The sequence below is a fragment of the Mercenaria mercenaria genome, chromosome 16 (assembly GCF_021730395.1).
Source record: "Mercenaria mercenaria strain notata chromosome 16, MADL_Memer_1, whole genome shotgun sequence".
NCBI lineage: Eukaryota > Metazoa > Mollusca > Bivalvia > Venerida > Veneridae > Mercenaria > Mercenaria mercenaria.
In genome coordinates this window covers 38,003,378-38,025,061 of record NC_069376.1, presented here as the reverse complement: position 1 = coordinate 38,025,061, position 21,684 = coordinate 38,003,378, and the positions used below count along the sequence as shown (strand labels likewise).

At 36.0% G+C, this 21,684-nt stretch overlaps 1 protein-coding gene across 2 annotated transcripts in view; it reads left to right on the top strand.

The window, feature by feature from the left end:
* The first annotated feature begins 5,465 nt into the window (after positions 1-5,465).
* LOC123541462 (phosphatidylinositol 4-kinase beta-like) overlaps positions 5,466-21,684 on the top strand; it is a 57,273-nt gene continuing 41,054 nt past the window's right edge. For both annotated transcript variants that reach the window (XM_053526760.1, XM_053526759.1), the window contains exon 1: positions 5,466-5,526. The gene's annotated coding sequence lies outside the window, so the exon portion shown is untranslated. The remainder of the gene's footprint in view (positions 5,527-21,684) is intronic.

Here is a 21,684-nt window from a genome sequence, read left to right as displayed (position 1 = left end):
TCTGATAACAGGCATACGACTACGCGCTGAACTGTCTGCAATGTAACTTAATCAGTCAAAATATGTATTGTTCTAATCGAGCGTGCCATTTTTTTACTGTCTTCGGTTGAAGCCCTGGATATACAATCAAATAGCTCTGCATTTGTCTAATTGTGATATAAAGTTGTGGAAATATTATTTCCCTTGAATAGACAATAAAAAAACGTAAATACATAACGTTTACCATGCGTAAACAGGCTAAATACTTGCATCGTTTTTGCAGACGCTCAAACCGTGATGCGCTCGATATTATATTCTTTTTATAAAATATAATCAAACAATCCTCGGCGCGTAGGAGGTTACGGAAAGAGACAAGTCAGAATGCAAGGAGGGGCCAAATGCAAATCAGAAATCCGGTTGAAAAGAATTATATGATACTAAATAAATGTTATATTAGACTGCATTTAGTTATATCTCTTTTCCAAAATATTGGGCGGGGTGGGTGGGGGGGGGGGGGCAAACTATAGTTCGGTCCCCACTATCCTAGCTTTGGGGGGGGGGGCTCTAGTTCTGGCTAACATAACTTAACTGACGCTGTTTTTATTTTCTGATGGTCGCGTCCATCAGAGATCCGTAACGGACGCAGTGGTCGAGAGGGCTAAGACGCTTTCCTACGGAGGTGAAGGCCCCTGGTTCGAATCCTGGCTACTCCCATTGCGGTGTGTCCTTAGGCAAGGCACTTTATCACGATTGCCTCAGTCGACCCAGCTTTAAATGGGTACCAGCAAATTGCTGCGGGGTAAGGTATCTATCTATCTATCTTCCGTAGACGTCAAAAACACCTTGCGGGAACGTAGAAGTTTTGCGCGTCAAAATCATAAAGAGAAAGAATATAGTGATAAAAATTTAGAGTGGAAGAAACAAAAAAAATAACTTTGGTGATATAAAAAGGTTAAAACTTGAGTTTGCAGGATAACTAGCTAGGGCGAGGCGTGTTCAAGGCTGCAAACTGCGGCACTGAACTGCTCTAGGGTAGGGAGGTGGGCGACACTGGGGGGAAGTTGGTTCCAATGATACACAGTTCTCGGAAAATAAGAAAACTTGTAATAGTCACTGGTTGCAGTAATTAACCTATAACTTAGGGAATGGCCATAGCGGACACATCGGGTCATTGGGGTAAGGTAATCTACGATTGGGATAGCAACCAAATCATGATGAATCTTATAGAAGAGTGATAAACTAGAATCTATACGCCTTAAATCCAGTCGACGAAGGTTTAGGGAGTGTAGCATATCTGTTACACTAGAAGTACGGCCGTAGTCAGTCTTGATCCAACGGGCGGCTCTCCTTTGGACGCTTTCAATTTGGTCGATCTGGGTATGGGTGTGGGGCGACCATACCTCGGAGGCATATTCGAGCTGGGGTCGGACTAAAGTCTGGTAAGCAATGGTCTTAATGGGTTGGGATTTTACCTTAATGTTTCTTCGTAAGAACCCTAGGGTTTGGTTAGCTTTTTTGGTTGACCTATTTATGTGATTGTCCCATGATAGGTCATTTGAGATATCCACGCCTAGGTATTTAGCTGAGCTGACCGATTCAAGTTGGACTCCATGTAGGTAATACCGGGTAGGGATAGGATGTTTCCTTCTAGTGGCGTGGATCACTTGACACTTGGAGGGGTTGAACTCCATATCCAACTCCAACTCCCACTTTTCTAGAAGTTTTAGGTCATTTTGGAGAGTGACAGATTGGTCTGCAGATGACAATGTTAGATATATTGCCGTGTCCTCTGCAAACAGACGGACTTTGGAACTGATGTTTTGTGGGAGGTCATCTATGTAAACTAGGAAGAGCAGGGGACCAAGTACAGACCCCTGCTGTAGCCTGTAGGCCGTGATAGCAGGTATAATTGGTTTTAACTGTTCTTAAAATAGGGTCGCACGAAAGCTCTACAGAGCTTATGTTAATTGTTACACAAAGCGACGGTAAATAAAAGTTACCTTTACCTTTACCTTTAACAGTATAAACATCGCTGAGCTGAATTTTTTTAGCTACCCCGGCTCCTGCATTGAAAAGGATATTGAGTGGTTAATACTGGATAATTTCTGATATGTGACCAAACATCAAGCCACATTCTTTTTTTTAAGATATAGATCTAGCAGGATAAATGTCACATTGCTTTTATCATGTTTTCCTGTCTTATATCGAAATTCGTTAACAGTATGCATGCTCTTCCGAGCTTTTGTTTTCAATTGAATCCTTTGGTTTCTTTTTCGGCACTTTGGGACAATTACGCGTAAAAAATTGAGAACGAGGCTGTCAAAAAAAGATGGACTCGGATCACAGGCACTTGGTTGCACTGATGGTATGTTGAAAATTCGCTTTTTAAAGAATCTTAAAAATTTGGTCTCAGGATAGATATAAAGATAAGGTATTGCACTCCGCCATTATCGGCCATTATCGGCAACGGAACTACGGTCGACTGGTTTTGCGAACGGTAGTAAGCCACTAATTTATCGTGGCGTGGTAACTAGAACTACCTAACTTATTTCATGCGTTAATATTACATATTAACTCTGTATTACTAAAACAGATCAATGGAAAAGACTGTAAAACGAACTGGAGTACATGTCGATTTTTGCCTACAGAGCCAGAACCATAACACAGACACGTCGACAAAGATTGTACAAGAATTATCATTACAATTTTTCACAGAATTCATGATGGACCTCCAGAAATTTATAATTTTAACATGACATCACCGTACGTTAGGGATTCTAACTGACCAATCAGAGAGCTGCATTTTCGAGTACATGCCAGTTTCTACTTGGGTATAACGAAGTATATTTACAATGAAAATAAAGTGACTAGAAATAAATATCACACTATTTTAGATATAAAATTAAGATTTTTCAATGCACATGCTTCAGACGATGCTACAAACAACAAACTTTGAAATTTTGTTCAATATTATATGGATTTAATACCTTTATTTTAGTTTAAAGTTTGAGATTTTACAAAGGGGTCTACGATAAAGTCCGAGTGAAATGTAATAATCACCAAAGTGGAAATAATTATCATTGCGCAATGTTTTGGAGATGATAAAATTATGAATGGTAATAACTGATTTGGTCTATTGCTGTACAGTTATTTTTTCCTGTCTCTTGACATGGTATTTTTCAAACATCTGATGTTGTTGGAGGAATACCTAAGGTGTGCCTGCAGGTATAACTTCATTAGACACCTGGGTAGAACCACCAACCTTCCATGTACCATGATAAATTTTTCAAGCGAAAGATTTCTACACCAAAGCAGGACTTATAATCCACACTGGTGAAGAGCATGTAAATGTAACTCCTCATTTATGATGATAGTCTGTGTAAATATTTACTTACCAGCAATATGTAGGGTTATGGAATAACCTTTTTGACATTTCACTGGTTTAAGACCACAAACACTATAATAATCTATTTCATTTTCAAATTTAAAATTATAAATCCGTATTTAAACAAATCAGCACTTTATCTTAGACAAAACTGACTTCAAAAACTTAAAATTCTATAGCCTTCTGAACATTGCCTCCATAATATCTGAAGTTTCCATCGATAAAATGGATATTCTCAAATTGCTAGCTAACCTAAAACCAGACAAAGCTGCAGGACCAGACCATTTTTGTCCAGTTGCCTCCAGGAACTTAATGATGAAATTGTTGATGTTCTACTGGTAATCTTCCACATTCTTTCTTCTCAGGCACTGTTCCCACAAAATAGAGATAAGATTTTGTTTGTCCTCTATTCAAGAAGGGGGACCCACATGACTTGGCAAATTATCTGTTATATCATTCACTGTGTAAAACACTAGAACACATCTATGCATCCGATGTCTGTGTCCATCTTTCTAAACGTAACATTCTTTATGACCTCCAACATGGCGTTTCTGAAGGAGATATTGTAAAACTCAACCAACTGAGTTAATAGGTGAGCTGATTAACAGCACTTCCAGTCGTAAACAAACTGACTTAATTGTACTCGACTTCAGTAAGACTTTTGTTAAGATCATGGTGTCTGTCCACAAGTCATCAAGCGGTATTATGCATTTCTACTTGATAGAAAGTCAATTTGTAGTTTTTGAGGCCGAAATTCCAAAGAAGTACCAATGGCATCTGGGTTTCCACAAGGTTCCATCCTTACACCTCAGTATTTTCTATTTTATATTAGCGATCTCCCATTTTCAATCAAGTCTCAAATCCGACATTTTGCCGACGATAATGTAGTATACATATACCTTATTATGATATCAATTCTGTGGATGGAAACAAAATCCTGCAGGAAAATCTTAACAAGCTAGAACAATGGGAAAATAAGTGGGACATGGAGTTTAATCCTTCTAAATTAGGCACTACATGTCACAAAAATCAAAGCTGTCATCAAAACCAAATATTTACTCCATGGCTATATTTTATAGTTAATTGTCAGTGCAAAATTGTGTGACAGATGTAAAATATCACTTAAATATCTTTAAATGCTAATAAACGCTTAATTTCATAATCATCGCAACAACAAACGAAAACGTCAAAACATAAGCATACAAATACTTGTCCGTCCACAGCTAGAATATGCATATACCATCTTGTCCCTAAGTAATACTATTGAATAACCTTGACCTTGTAGAATAACCTGACCACAAAGTTTCAGATGTACTGTGGAATAATCTTGACCACCCTGACCTTGCAGCTTTCAAAGTGGTTGTAGCAACCATAAAGTATATGTACTAGACCAGAGTGCTATGGGTTTTTTATCTTTTAATGCTTATTCTTTTTTAATCACACTTACCATGCTAACATTCCTTTAGCCTTTTCATTTTAGCTGATGTCGGACCCAACAGTCTTTTAGAACTCTTTTTTCAACATAACTAGCAAGTCGACGTGTATCCCATGTCTCTATCAGTCGAGAGATGACTTGACATTATGAGAGAGAGAGAGAGGGAGGGAGGGAGGGGGAGAGAGAGAGAGAGATTTTTAATACCTGCCTGCAGCCACTTATGAAGTATATACCTACCTTTCATACAGAAATACATTTTCAATTTTTATAAATTAAATATCTGACATGTGCATTGTGAATAAATTCTTTTTCTATAATTTAATGTTGTGAGCTTGTTTTTGACCTTGTGTAACATTTTTATTACATAGTTTAAAAAAAAAGACAACAGTCTTGATCAACTCTCAAAAGCCGGAAATAATTTAGTGGTTCAAAACCTTTTCATTACCCGTCATACACCGGTCATACACTTCCGTTGCCTCGTCAGATATATACCTTATATGTAATAATATACCAAAACCAAAAATTTTAACTTTTTTAATAAAAGGGATTCACTTACAGTAAATAATGTTTTTGAATACAGGGAGCACTGGTGCACGTATTAAAACCAACAAACAGTAGGTACAGGCCAATATAAGAAAAATACTATCAGTGCAACCAAGTGCCTGTGACTCGGATCAGGCTTGCTGTTCGTGATTATAACAAAATAATGGATATGTATGAACAACTGGTAAGAATATTTTGCAGCAAGGCAAAATTGTTTTGTCGTGTTCAAAGGATGCCAAACATGTTGGGTTATAATCGATCTTGTCAGTCATATTTTTAATGAAAAAAAAAATCCTGATTTTTGGGTCAAACTGCTGTAACCGTGATAGCAGGGGTCCGGCACAGAGCTAATGGTGTGAAGATTACCAATATTATAATAAAACACAGGGTTGGCATGGTATTTACCGGTGCGGTAATTACCGGTGGTAATTCCCGTACCGGGAAATACTCCTAAAAATTGCAAAAGTGGGAAATACTGGGAAATACTCAAATTTTCAGCAAAAAACAGTTTATTTTGACAAAAAAACCCACAAAATATCTGTTAAATAACTAGCATTTGCATGCACACATACACTATGGCAAAAATCATATTATATTCCACTGTCAGACCCCTGGTGACCATGAAAGTTCCTTCATCACCAGTCCAATTCCTCTTTAGACCTTAACATGCGGAAGCAAAACACCAGTTTTGCTGCTTTTTTTACTCCAAGTCTATTTCTAAGTTTTGTTTGAATGACAGCAAAATTAGAAAACACTCTCTCAGTGCCACCAGAGCTAGCTAGCATAACCAGAAGCAGGGATCACTTTTGGCCGCGATTTCGCGATATTCTCGCATTATTTTGGTGAAAATCGCATAAATTTTGCTCAAATGCGCTTAAAAATCGCATCCTTGTGGCCATAGATCTTTTGCCGAAATTGCAACTTTTCGCTGCAATGCGGTCTTGCCGTTACTTTAATTTTCATATGACGTTCATTTAGGCGCTTGAATTTCGCTTTTGTCTCCATAGAGCGTCCGATGATTATGACTACCAGACAAAAATAATCTGTTTTTCGCAATGTTTCAAAATAACAGAAATTTAAGCATTTGGAAGGCCAAACTTTCTGCCTCCATGCGCGCGGATGAATAGCGATGAGAATAACAAGATGGTGGAGAAACCCCCGGTGAAGTCCCTTCATAAAAAACGCTGAACACCCAAATTTCCAAACGAAATGGTTGAGGGTAGGGTTATAAATAAGTTTGACTTTAAAATTGTTTTGACCTAATAGAAGTGTATCAAGTCCAGAAAGATTAAAACATAACTGAACTTCAATTTTGACAAAGCAGCTTTGAAGTAAAATCATTGGGGGAAAAATGCATGTGGACCCAAGACTTGGTTACAACTTTCATCAACCTATTCAGCATTCCCTGGCATGAATTTTGAGTTGTTAAGGTATCTCTAAAAGGAACTGTTTTGTTTATTTACAAGATAATTGTTCTTACAAATAAACAGATGTTTGCTTTACAGTGTAATAAAAGCTGTCCACCGATGTAAAATCCCATTATAAAAAGAAAAAATCCCATTCATTTTGTCAAAAATCTCATTGATTCAAGGCAAATGGGAATTAATCTCATAATAGTATCTGCCAAAAGTGATCCCTGCAGAAGTTTTTTTGCTAGTTCACAAAGTTCCAGACACACAGTTTGTGATCATTCCACAGCACGCCACCACACTGAGCACTGGCTCGAAGAAAGATCGTTTCTTAGATGGTGTACTTGATGATGGTTCACACTCAGATAACATAACATGGTCAATATCCATATCCGGCTTTGGAAGACACATTTAGTTCTATGAGTCCTTAATTGTCACTCTTTGCACGGGACAATACATCCACAGTCTTTACACTTGCTTTTTGTTTTGAAGCAACATCAGATTCTATGATATCAAAAAAATTTCCCACACAGGATCTTTGGGCTTCATATTAATGCTAACTGTCACAGGATGAAAAGCGGAATGAAGTACTTTTGAAAAATAAAAAGCAATTACATGTATTTTGAGAAAGTGAATAAATGCTCAGAGGTTTGACTGATGAATTTCTTTCACTGTTTTGTGAAATCACAATGGTGGGAATTATTTTACAGCAAAGTATTGTTACTTTATTTGCAACAAACATGTGCAATAGGATAGTTAAATATAGTGCTTAGGGCTATACTGTATATTCTGTATCATTATAGAATCTCAGGGTTTCCTCTGGGTCAATTTCACTTTGCGCCAACAAATTCGCCAATCAGGAAAAGTTTGCGCCAGTGGCTCTCAGTCTCAAGTTGGAGCCAATAGTCTGTGATGGGCGACATACCATTTTCTTTTTCAATCTCTTTTTCATTTGATTCTTTACAGTAACCATGCAATTTGCTCTTGAACAGTCTATCCTAATATCACATTAAATCAAAAATAGTTTTTAATCTTCTCAACCATTTTTCAAGAACATTTTCTAAACAAAAGTAATTGCTCAATCTATAAAATTACCCCTTTTATATAGTTTGCCATTTTTAATTATCCCCCTTTAAGGGTCATTTTCACAAATAGATGTTTTAAAACATGAATATTTATCTTATATCAATTGAATCAAAAAAAGTTTTTTAATCTTCTCAACCATTTCAAGAACATTTCTAACAAAAGAAATTGCTCAATCTATAAAATTATCCCTTTATATAGTTTGCCATTTTAATTATCTCCCTTTAATGGTCATTTTCACTAAATAGATTTTTTTTTAAAACATGAATATTTATCTCTTTATTCTTTTAACTTTTTATTTCAAAATTAATTTAGGTCATTATCAAAAAAAACAGTGTTGTTTTGTATTATTTTATAATTTTTGAAAAGTTTTTTAAAAATGCTTAAGTTTCATTATATTATAACTAAATTTCTATTTCCTTTAAATACATACTAATGTATAGCGAAAATACCACCAACAGGTTTTATTAGCACTTTGTTTCGAAGCTCTGGGGTTGAGCTTTTTTAAATTATCCCCTGTGTATCAATGCTTTACGTTGGGCACAGAAAAGAACCAATCTCAAAAATTCTCCGATTGAAATTATATAACCGCGACTGAAATTTACGAACGCGTAGATTTATTTAACAACGCTTGTGCAAAATATCTATTTACGATCGGAGAATATGTGTATCTTTTGATCGCGCTTTGACGTGTCATTATTTCCGCCATTTTCTCGGTCTCATTTACTTCGGCGAATCGGGTGGTATTAAAATAACCTGTAAATTTATCTCGCGTTTTTGCATCATAAAAAGGTGGTGCATTAGACGAAGCACGCAGCTAATATTTGTTTCATTTGCTTCGGTAAGTAGGCGGGGCTAAATTTGGGCGAATCGATTGACTGATAATCGTTCTTGCGTGGAGGAACGCTCTAGTGACTCGGCGAAGTTTTAAATTATGCCACGTGGTGTAAATCGATATTGACACGTTGTGTATTGTCTTCGTGTAGTGTTAAATATCGGATAATCCGTTATTGCGTCATTGAGAAAGATCAGAAGATCAGATCGACGATTATCTTGTAGGCGCCAATGAAATTCGCCAATTGAAGATTTTTAGCGCCAGAAATTATATTTTGTCGCATTTGGCGCCATTGGCGACCGACAGCGGGAACCCTGAATCTGTCAATAATCCACCAATTAGCAGTAACACCTCCCCTGTATTTTGGAGTGTATAATTGGACTATTTGAAAGGAGTGTAATCTTGTCTGAAGTAAGTATGATAAAATTTTTGGGTCAAATTTACAACGAATGTAAGGCCTGAAGAGTATTCCCCAGTATTTCCCGCCGTCCCGGGAAATACTCGTTTGTTTGAACGACAGCAAAATTAGAAAACACTCTCAATGCCACCAGAGCTAGCTGGCATACCCTTGCCATAAGCTTGCCAACCCTGATAAAACACCATTTTAGATATTGATAAGAAATAAGACAAAGTGTCAAAGAGATTGTTACTCTGTATACTTGAATCACTACACTGAGCTCAAGGAGATCTATCAAATTTTATTTTTATCCTGCGATATTCGAAGAAATTATGTATTACAGTGTAGTTATAAAAGGTAGAGATAAGGGTAATATTTAATTACTATCGCTTTTTGAAAGAATGACCATAAACTCTGTAGAAACCTATCTTTAAGAACAGTTTCCTTACTCTCAGCAAATTGCTGGTACCCATTTAAAATGGCAGTTCCCTTACGGAAATATTATAGTTTGCCGCGAACACTTACTCCGATCATGCTGCGAATATCTGGCGAACATGCCGCGAACACTTTTGATACAATTTGTATAATTCTTCACAGGATGTTCGTTTGGTGTTCACTTTTCACATGCAAACAGGGGTTCCATTTGACCCGGGACCCCGGGTCCGGACCCGGGAGATTTTCAAAAGACGCTCAAAGGACCCGGCATGATACTTGCCTGTGCGTCCTTCAGGACCCAGAGGCATTTTCCTTTGATAATCCTTTCTCTTATCATTCATTTCCTTCAGTAAAACTATTTCCACGATAGACACGACCAAAATAAACACTCGCGGTCATGCCCTCCTGCCTTTGATCTTCTGCTAAATCCCGCCCTTTCTCCTGTAGACATGCCTCGCTGATTTTTTTTATCAGCAAGTTACGTCACGGCGAGTGCAATAGGTAACAAGAATCAATGAAGTGTTTTAAGTTAATTGAAAAAGCGTTATTGATCCCGTGTATGTCCAAAAAAGGCGCTAATTATTAAATTATCGTAAGCAGCTGATTTTCCGAGCATGTGAAAAGTGCCCTGCAAGATTTTTTCATGCAAACTTTAATTAGACCATTGCTTTGTGATCATACCGTAATTTCAACAAGAAGCTTCACAAATTTTTATGAATTTGAAAGTAAAATAAGTTTAGAATGTCCGTTACGAGTCTAATTACACCATGTCATAATGCATATTTCCAAATCCTTAAAAAAAAACCCGACTTTCAGTGCAGTTTTTAATGATAAGTAGCATCATTATTTGAGAAACTATCTCTGATTTAGGCAAACTAAGTAAACTGAGCAAAAACTACTTTCCGATGACATTCCGAAAGTGTACCTGTATCCGGACAGTACATTTGGATTTCACTTTTATATAGAGTGTTATAGCATTGTTCTGTTATTAAAATTAAATGAAACTTAGAAAAAACCCAATAAAATAACTGAATTTTGATAAATATTAGTTTACAATATATGACCCGAAAATGACATTTTTAAATTATATGCTGTAACATGATCTTGGGTTTATTGTTTTTTATAATATAGGTAAAGATCTACGTATTACTAAATAAAAAAATAATAATTATATGGACGTGTTGGGACAGGACTCCTGGGATTTTTGGAAAAGGACCTTCAAAATTTGGGCCCAAGGGGGCCTGGGACTCTTGGGTTTCAGGTCTAGTGGAACCCCTGGCAAATTAGTTTTGCTGCGAACTTCCCGCGAACAAGTAGCTGTAAACTTCCCGCGAACAAGTTGCTGTGATCATCCCACAAACTAGTTGCTGCGATCATCCCGCGAACTAGTTGTTGCGGACATGCCGCGAACTAGCTGACAACCATCACTACAGAAATTGTGTACAAAAAAGCATGTAGTGATGTACCGAAAAAGTGCAAAAACAAATAAATTAATAGGAATCTGGGATATAAATTTATTGAACATGGTGAAAAAACTTGAACACTGAGGTTGTTAAAAAAAATTCAAATTGTCAATGTCTGAACTTTTTTTATATCATATTTTGGGGCATTTTTAATTTTTAATGTAAAAAAATTTTTGAATTTTTACGGGTTTATTGTTATTTCAATAACAGTGTCTGAGTGCATTTTATTCATTATCTCATGTTTTTTTTTTCACATGTTTATAAGTTATATGTAAACACTACAAATTGTCATAGTTTTACATGTTAATTATCAGACTTATGACTTGATGTCTGATGCGGCGCCGGGTTTTATTCAGTACCAAGTAGCTATTTCCGCATTCATTTTGTTTCCATAGTCAAGTCAAGTCTTAGATAAAAAAACTGCTAAAGGGTCGAAGAAAATTGACATTCTGTTCAAGCAGAGCCTTCTATCTCGAAGGTACTTCCCAATCTGCGCGGTGCATTTATATAATCGTTTTTGATGTGACATAATTATGATCTTTGCAAATTAAGAGAAATTGAGAACATGAATTTTCCGTTGTCAAAAAAATCTACGACTTTCATTCTTTTAAAACTTGTTTCTGGCACATTGTCATTAATAATTAGTCAATTTCTTGAATTTTTAATATATGGACTAGAATTGTCATGTCATTTCCAGGGTTCCCACAGTCAGGGAAAAGTCAGGGAAAAAAGTATTTTTTTCAAGGTCAGGGAAAAGTCAGGGAATTTTGTAATTTGTCAGGGAAATTATGAAATTTAGCAAAAGTCAGGGAAATTTGGAACCAAAAGTAAAAAGCAGGAGAAAAAAGTGAAAAAGTAAAAAGAATGAAAATAAAAGGTAAAAGCAGTTTCATTTTCTTTTTTGGCTAAACCAAACATTTTTAGCCCACCATCATCAGATGGTGGGCTATTCAAATCACTCTGCGTCCGTGGTCCGTCGTCCTTCCGTCCGTCCGTCCGTCCGTCAGTCCGTCCGTCCTTCCGTCCTTAACAATTTCCGTTATCGCATCTCCTCATAAACTACCTGGGGGATTTTGCCCAAAACTTTGTCAGAATGATGTATTGGTACCCTAGTTGTGTCCCCCTGAAAAACAAACTGGTTCAACAATTTTTTAGTAAGTTATGGCCCTTTGTTATTTCTATAGTTTACATAGATTAATATAGGGAAAAACTTTGAAATCTTCTTGTCCCCAAAAACCCCAGAGCTGGGCTTTGATATTTGGTATGAAGCATCATCTAGTGGGTCCTCTACCAAGATGATTCAAATATTTCCTTGGGGTCTAATATGGCCCCGCCCGGGGGTCACATGGTTTAATTTCACTTATATAGGGGGAAAACTTTAAAAAACCTCTTTTTCAAAACCACAGGGCCTAGGGCTTTGATATTTTGTATATGACATCAACTAGTGGTCTTCTACTAAGATTGTTCAAATTATCCCCTGGGGTCAAATATGGCCCGCCCTGGGGGTCACATGGTTTACAAGACTTACATAGGGAAAAAACGTTGAAATCTTCTTGTCCAAACCCCCAAACCCTAGGGCTTTGGCATTTGTAAGTAGCATCATCTAGTGGTTCCTACCAATTTTGGGTTCAAATTACCCCCCTAGGTCAATTTATGGCCCCGCCCTGGGGGTCAAAAGGTTCATATAGACTTATATAGGGAAAAGATTTACAAATCTTCTTGTCAATAACCTACAACATTCAATTTGGACTACCTGAAATGGTTTTGAGTGGAAAGATGAACCTTGACATGAGTTGACCTTTATTTTGCCCTAGTGACCTACTTTCACATTTCTGTAGCTACAGCCTTAAAATTTTTGGACCACCTGCATATTTTTTGTGCACTGAAAAAAATTTTGCCCTTTGACTTTGACCTAGTGACCTACTTTCACATTTTTGAAGGTACAGGCTTCAAATTGGACCACATGCATAGTTCTGTTTTCCCGAATTGGGAAATTTGACCTTGATTTTGACCTACTGACCTATTTCACATTTCTCAAGCTACAGCCTTCAAATTTGGACCACTGCATAGTTTTGTGTACCGAAACAAACTTTGACCTTTACATTGACCTAGTGACCTACTTTTACATTTTTGATGGGTACGGGCTTCAAATTTGGAACACATGCATAGTTCTGTGTTCCGAAATAAATTTGACCTTGATTTGACCTAATGACCTACTTTCACATTTCTCGAGCTACACCCTTTAAAATTTTGGACCACTTGCATAGTTTTGTGTACCGAAATGAACTTTGACCTTAAGATTGACCTAGTGACCTACTTTCACATTTCTGTAGCAAACAGGCTTCAAATTTAGACCACATGCATAGGATTGTGTACCGAAACAAACTTGACCTTGACATTGCCCTAGTGACCTACTTTCACATTTTTAAGGAAACAGGCTTTAAATTTGGACCACATGCATAAATTTGTTTTTCTGAAGTGAAATTTGACCTTGTTTTTGACCTAGTGACCTACTTTCACTTTTCGCCCTTGAAATTGATTAGTGCCCCTACTTCACATTTCTCAAGCTACAGCTTTCGAATTTGGACCACATGCAAAGTTTGTGTACGGAAAATGAAATTTGACCTTGGCTAGTCATAAGTCTTAAAATTTGGAACACTCAAAAATGGTACATTGGTGGGCGCCAAGATCACTCTGTGATTTTCTTGTTAAAAAATACAGTTGTTAAACAAAATTATTTTAACTTTTAACATAATTAAACAGTATGAATGCTTGAACTGTGTAGTCCTGTATATTTGCAAATCTATTTCATCATTTTACCATATATTAACCATAATAAAGCTTTTCTGTTTTTTTATGTTTGTATGGAAAAGTTACCTAATAAAATTATTACATACCATTCTTACATGTTTACCATTTCTTTATCAAATTACTGCTTACGATTGTAATTGCAAACGTGCTATTTTGGTTTTTTATATTTGAATAGACCTTATAGTCTTCTGGTCAACTCTTCTTAGTACAGATCAAAACTAGTTTTCAAGTGCAAAAGTGTTTATGGAAGTTCAGTGTTTAATAAGTTTGAATAGTTATTAGTGGTTGATTTTGAAAAAAGTAAAAGATTTTTTTGACAAAATTTATTTGCAGCATCTTAATTTTACCCTGTAATATTTTAAAATTTCAGCTAACAGAAAGACTGAAAGATTAATATTTAGAGATGTAGAAAATGCAGACAAATTGCATACTTAGGTGGATTTTTAGGACTTTTTTGGCATCATAGAAAAACAATTAAAATGGAAAGTTAAACAAAAATGAAATCAAAACACTAATTCCATTGTACATATTAAGGGTGTAAGTAAAGTTTGCTACAGCTGGAAAAGTAAATCAGCATGGTAAAAATGTGTAAAGTAAGATTTGTTAAGTCATTTAATACTGATATGTTGAGGCATTTAAGCTGAATACTATTTATTGTATTGAATTTTCAACTTTTGAAAATAAACGGGCATTTCTGCTTTTAATGAATCTTAGTCAGTCTTGAATCATTATTTGTAGAATGCAAACTAGAAAACTGTAATGTAAAAAGAAACAAACAACTTCTAAATATATTGCAACATACATATGCTATTAAGTCTACATGTAGACTACCCCTATTAATTATGTGAAAAATGCCATTTTCTACAAAAAAATTATATATGAATAAAGGCAAATTTTCATAGAATGTTGTACACAGTAGAAAAATCCAAAAATTGATCATGGGTAGTAGTCTTTTAGTGAATAGTATGGACCTTTCTTGTTGTCCGTTACATCACACTAAAATAATGTAACGATCTGTTAAAGTGGAACAAACTATCTTTACACCCTTTAGTTATCAATATACATGTAACAAGAAACATGGTAAGGGATGGCTGATGGGGAAAATGGAGGCCACATTTATCAATAGATGACCAGGTAAGCGTCCTAGAACGCGAAAGTTTTGGTCAGGGAAAATTGGAGTTTGGTCAGGGAAAAGTCAGGGAATTTTATTTTCTCTGCTTTGTGGGAACCCTGATTTCTGTGATAATCTATCGGGGTCTGCACTTCTTGTCATTTTTTACAGATGCAAAATAGTTCAATTTTGGCGAAAATGATTATTTTGGAGGAAAAAATACTCCATTAATATCAAATATTTGATGTTGGATTTGCGAAATGGTTGTATATAATATTCTCCACCAGTGGCTAAAATAACCACACTATCCAAGATTCTATGTGGAATAAAACATGCCACAAAAATTCCCCTTTCAGCTCATTCGCGTCAAAATTTCCCCCTTGCTAAAGGCACTGACCCCTTCCCCATAAAGTGAAAAAAAACCTGGAAACATTGAATGAAAACTTTCACACATTCAGTGTTAAAGACCGTAACTAAACAAGTCAAATGTGTCATTTATAACAATTTCTTTAACTTTACAGCAAAATTTCAAGTACTTTCCAAGTATTGATTTTTAGCTCACCTGAGCACGAAGTGCTCAAGGTGAGCTTTAGTGATCACCCTGTGCCCGGCGTCCGTCGTGTCCGTCGTCCGTCGCCGTCCGTCGTCAACAATTTGACGGGTTTAACACTCTAGGGGTCACATTTTTGACCCAATCTTAATGAAATTTGGGTCAGAATGTTACCCTCAATAAAATCTTGGACGAGTTCGATATTGGGTCATCTGGATCAAAAACTAGGTCATCAGGTCAAATCAAAGGAAAAGCTTTTTTAACACTCTAGGGGTCAATTTTGGCCCATTTTAAATGAAACTTGGTCAGAATGTTACCCTCAATAAAATTTTGGGATGAGTTCGATATTAAGTCATCTGGGGTCAAAAACTAGGTCATCAGGTCAAATCAAAGGAAAGCTTGTTAACACTCTAGAGGTCAAAATTTTTGGGCCCAATCTTAATGAAATTTGGGTTTCAGGATGTTACCCTCAATAAAATCTTGGACGAGTTCGATATTGGGTTCATCTGGGGTCAAAACTAGGTCACCAGGTCAAATCAAAGAAAAAGCTTGTTAACACTCTGAGGTACATTTTTGGCCCAATTTTAAATGAAACTTGGTCAGAATGTTACCCTTAATAAAATCTGGACGATTTCGTTTTTGGGTTATCTGGGATCATAAAACTAGGTCACCAGGTCAGATCAAAGGAAAAGCTTGTTAACACTGTTGAAGCCGCATTTATGACTGTATCTTCATGAAACTTGGTCAGATTGTTAATATTGATGATCTTAAGGTCAGTTTGAATCTGGGTCATGTAGGCTAAAAAACTAGGTCACCAACCCAAAATCAAATGAAAAGTAGTTTACACTAGAGGCCACATTTATGACCATCCTTAATGAAAACTTGGTCAAATCTTGATGATCTATAGCTAAAGTTCAATTGGGTTAGGTGGGGTCAAAACTAGGTCACTAGTCATATCAAAGGAAAAGCTTTTTAAACCCACTCTAGAGGCCACATTTATGACTATATCTTCATAAAAACTTAGTCAGATTTTAAAACTTGATGATCTTTAGGGAATTTTGAATCTGGGTCATGTCGGGTCAAAAACTAGGTCAGGGTCAAATCAAAGGAAAAGCTAATTAACACTGTAGAGGCCACGTTTATGACCATATCTTAATGAAACTTGGTCAAAATTGGTTAATCTTGATAATCTTTAGGTCAATTTTAAAAATCTGGGTCAGAGGGGAGTCAAAAACTAGGTCACTAGGTCATATCAAAGGAAAAGCTTGTTAACACTCTAGAGGCCACATTTTTGACTATATCTTCATGAAACTTAGTCAGAATGTTAAACTTGATGGTCTTTAGGTCAAGTTCGAATCGGGGTCATGTCGGGTCAAAACTAGGTCCCCGGGGGTCAAATAAAAGGAATATTTTAGTTAAACACTTTAGAGGCCATTTATGACCATATCTTAATGAAACTTGGTCAGAATGTTAATCTTGATGATCTATAGGTCAAGTTTAAATCTGGGTCAGGTGTGTTAAAAACTAGGTCACTAGGTCAAATCAAAGGAAAAGCTTGTTAAGACTCTAGAGGCCAGATTTATGCTGTATCTTCATAAAAACTAATCAGAATGTTAATGTTGATGATCTTTAGGTCAAGTTCGAATCTGGGTCATGTGGGGGCAAAAACTGGGTCACCGGGTAAAATAAAAGGGGAAAGCTAGTTAACATTTTTAGAGCTACATTTATGACCTATCTTAATAAAACTTGGTCAGAATGTTGATCTTGATGATCTTTAGGTCAATAGGTCAGGTGAGCGATACAGGGCCTTCATGGCCCTCTTGTTTTTCATTTTGTCACACGAATGCTTACTTATGGTACTCAATTTGTCGCAGTATGTACAATATCGTTGCATCTGTATCATAATCCCGATATGTATTGTATCGTGAGACTAGCTTATCGATACACCCTTAATTTCTACAGTAACACAGCAGGGTGTACATTGTATTATACCCTGCCCTTTTTAATTGAAGCCACACTGCCCTTAATTGTAATCTCTTTCTTCTGACCTTCTGCTAAAGCCCTCCCTTCACCTGTTGTATCCTGTAGGCATTCCTTGCTGATTTTTGAATCAGCACTAGCCAGCAGATGTCAGGGTGCATGCACAGTGGTCGAGAGGGCCGAGACGCTTTCCTTTGGAGGTGAATGCTCGGGTTTGATTCCTTGCTACTCCCATTGCGGTGTGTCCTTGGGCAAAGCACTTTATCGCGATTGCCTCAGTCGACCCAGCTGTGAATGGGTACTGGTCAGCAAATTGCTTAGGATAAGGTATAATTCAGTTAATTGGTTTTAACTGTTCTTAAAATAGGGTTGCTCAAGAGCTCTTCAGAGCTTATGCTTATTGTTTCAAAAGCGACAGTAAATAAAATTTGGTACTTTTTACACTGGTAACAGATATCGATGAAATATTGAAATTAATTGATAAGTTAATTAAATAATTTAAAAAGGTGACAGTTAACAAATCAACCAAGTTATTACCAATTAAAGACCGCAAAACTCCTGAAAAATAACATGACAGACTGTTTCATGCAAGCTTTAAATTAGGTTGAAATTGGAATAAAGAGATTTTTGTTTAGTATATATATCAGTGCTGTCTGTTCTTGTAACAGATTTTACTGGAAAATGTACAAATTTTAATGAACTAACAGGGTTTAGAAATACCTTTAAACCACTTCTTCTCATGAATGGCTTGAAGGATTTCCATCAAACTTGGTCTGTAGCATCATTATAAGTTTCTTTCCGAATTTTGTTCAAAAATGGGCACTTGGGCCCTTTTAGGGACCACGAGAGCCAAAATTAGAAATACCTTTAAAAAACTTCTCATGAACTGGTGGAAGGATCTTCTTCAATGTGGGGGCACTTGGCCCCTTTTAGGGGCCTCTAGAACTAAAAACAGAAATGCCTTTTTTAAAAGACTTTTACACATGAACCACATAATGGATCTTCATCAGATTTGATCTACATGTATAGCATCATTATAAGGTCCTCTCCCAACTTTGTTCAAATGAGGGCACTTGGGCCGCTTGAACCAAAATTAGAAATACCTTTAAACAACTTCTTCTCATAAACTGATGGAAGGATCTTCAAATCATAAGGTCCCCTCCCCATTTTGTTTATATGGGGGCACTTGGCCCCTTTTAGGGGACACTATAACTAAAAATAGAAACAACTTCTTCTCATGAACCGGTGGAAGGATCTTCTTCAGAGTTGGTTTGTGGCATTGTTATATGGTCCTCTCTCAATTTTGTTTAAATGGGGTCACTTGGCCCCTTTTAGGGGCCATTATAAGTCTATAACTAAAAATAGAAATGCATTCTTCTCATGAACAGCTTGATGGATCTTCATCATGAACTTGGTCTGTAGCATCATCATAAGGTCCTCTCCCAACTTTATACAAATGGAGGCAGTCGTCCTTTTTAGGGGCCGCTAGAACTAAAAATAGAAATGCCTTCATAAGACTTCTTCTCATGAACTGCTTCATGGATCTTCATCAAACTTGATTTTAGTGTTATTATAAGGCCCTTTACCAAAATTTTTCAATTGGGGACACTTGGACCCTTTTAGCAGCTGCTAGAGCTAAAACTAGAAATACCTTTAAACAACTTCTTCTAATGAATAGCTAGATGGATTTTCATCAGACTTGGTATGTAGGATCATTATAAGGTCCTCTCTCATCACTCAGTGGATCTTCATCAAACCTGGTGCGTAGCATTAATATAAAGTCCTCTTATAAATTTGTTCAGTTTGAGGTATTTCGCCCCTTAAAGGGTCAGATGGTTAAGGTCCTCTTCAGGTGAGCGACTTAGGCCCATTTGGGTCACTTGTTTTATAATAGTATGATATTCTGGTGACATTTTTAAAGAAAAATTCTTACAGAAAATGACTGGTTTGACCAAAACTATAAAGTCAAAATCCTTTTGTAAGTTCTGGTTTTGGAAAAAAATCATTCACGGCTTTATTCTGCAACAGATGTGCATGATCATAATCATAAATGGAATGAAAGACATAATATTGATGTCAATATATAAACCACTACTTTGGTACCTTTCCACTTGAAAACTGCACCCTGGTCCTTTTAGACAGCACCCAGCCCTTTTTGAGCTCTAGAAATAACACTTTGTATATTGGATTTAAACCACATATTATCCCATGTCTGGGGGAAGTTGATCCTTACTTGCAAGAGGATTTTCCAACTTCAAAACAAGTTTGCTTACGATTTCTGACATTCTGGTAAAGGGAAACTACTCTGTTCTAAAAACTCTCAAGACTAAAAACTATGATTGCCGTTTGTTTTGTAATAGATGAGTTGTTTATTTTTTGGAAAATATTATTATTATTATTATTATTCAGCAGTAGTAGGTTCAGTACTCTGGTACATGTATACTGAACCAGTTTTCAGAAAATAAAAGTTGGGACTAATGCTACATTGTACAATATGTACAATTTCATTTATATGTACATGAATAGACTATTAAATTGCCAATAAAAAGATACTTTCTGATGGATGAAATATTGCTTACTTTACATATACATTGCATTTTAATTTTCCTGACCTTCATGAATTCTCGATTTTTAGAATACTCTAAAAAAATTGCCCCCCTTTAAAAAAGAATATTTTTTTTTGCAATGAAATAAAATTATTTTTAAGATAGCCGAAAATGATGTTTAACCTGCATCTGGTTATGTAAAATTTCAGGACTGGAACATTCTTTTAAATGCAGGGATCATCCTACAAGGCGATTTGAGCGATATCGTCGCTTTAAAGTCGGCCACTTCGCCTAATTATCGCCTCCGGGCGAAATCCAAATCGCCGAGTTTTTCAGCGAGTTATTATCTGTTTACTTAAAGTTGCAAAACTTGATGCATATTCTAGATTAAATTATCGATAAATCCATAGTCAACCCCGCCTACTCGCCTGTCAAACTTCAGCCAATCGTAGCATTAATATCTAACAGTGTCAATCAATAATATTGTAAGCCGCCGCCATTTTGAAAATTTTCAATCGGTGTGTAAAAAGCCGATAAACTTAACGAGAGCATGATTCTATGCAACAATTGTATTTTATTCTTTCATTCTATTAAAGATTACTTCAAAAATTATTTTAATTACCATAATTACGGTCAATTTCTGTAAATAAATGGCTCGGGTACTGTGGATAAAAAATGATTTCGCGGACGTCAGAACTGCCGTACAAAATATTGTAAAAAGATCGCCATTAACTACGAGTTTGGTATTATTTTCGAAAAAAATAATAAATAAATAAATTAAATGTATAAATCTGAACAAGTTGGTGCAAAAATCGGGCATTATAAAAGTACGAGAATTAAAATATTAATGAAAATTTTCACGCCGTTTTGATCGTGCACCTGTTAAATTTACGAATTTCGGACATGTAATTTTCGGATAAAAATTTAAAGGCGACTTTTTCATAGCTAAGTTTATACTTTATTTAGAAATTCATGAAAATGATAATGCAAGAATCAATTTCCTTAAATAATTGCTGTTTATAAGTTACAGCTAGACCCACAGAAAGTGGATATATATAGGCAAGAAACTGAATGCTATGCCGATTCTTCTCCTAAAATTTCTCAACTTCTCCCTAAATTCTGTGGAGGGAGAAGTCACTTCTCCCTAAAATTTTGACCTAGGCTGATTTAATGCATCAAAACAAAGATATACATAATACAGTAACATGTAACAGTTCTGTGAAAATCATGAGTTTTTACAGGTGCTGAACTGTCCATAGGTGCAGCCCCTTTGTGCGGTCATTTTTACTGGAATTTAAGCATACTTCGGGAAACACAGCAACTTTTAAGAATAATATTTTATATGCTGTTCAATTTTCATCTATAAAAAAAATCTTTCTTTCTATGATTTGGTGATGTTCAAATTTCAAAACATGAAATATCCATTCTTATCCTTAAGATATTTTCCAGGTATTTAAATTGTATTGTAACTTATTATTAATGTAAGGCTCTTAAAGAGATTTACATGATGTACCTAGATTTCCCCAAGAGAAACAGTTTGTGGTAGACTTAATGTACAGTTGCAAAGCATGCAGGAAATGTGTTACCAAAATTATCACCAGGTGAACAGTCTTGCAGAAGCATTTTTCACATTTCTTTTTCATTAATATACTGCTAATTCTAAATCCCTCTGTGGCAAATGTGGTGAGAAAAGGAATTCTTGGATAATTCTGTATTTCATGT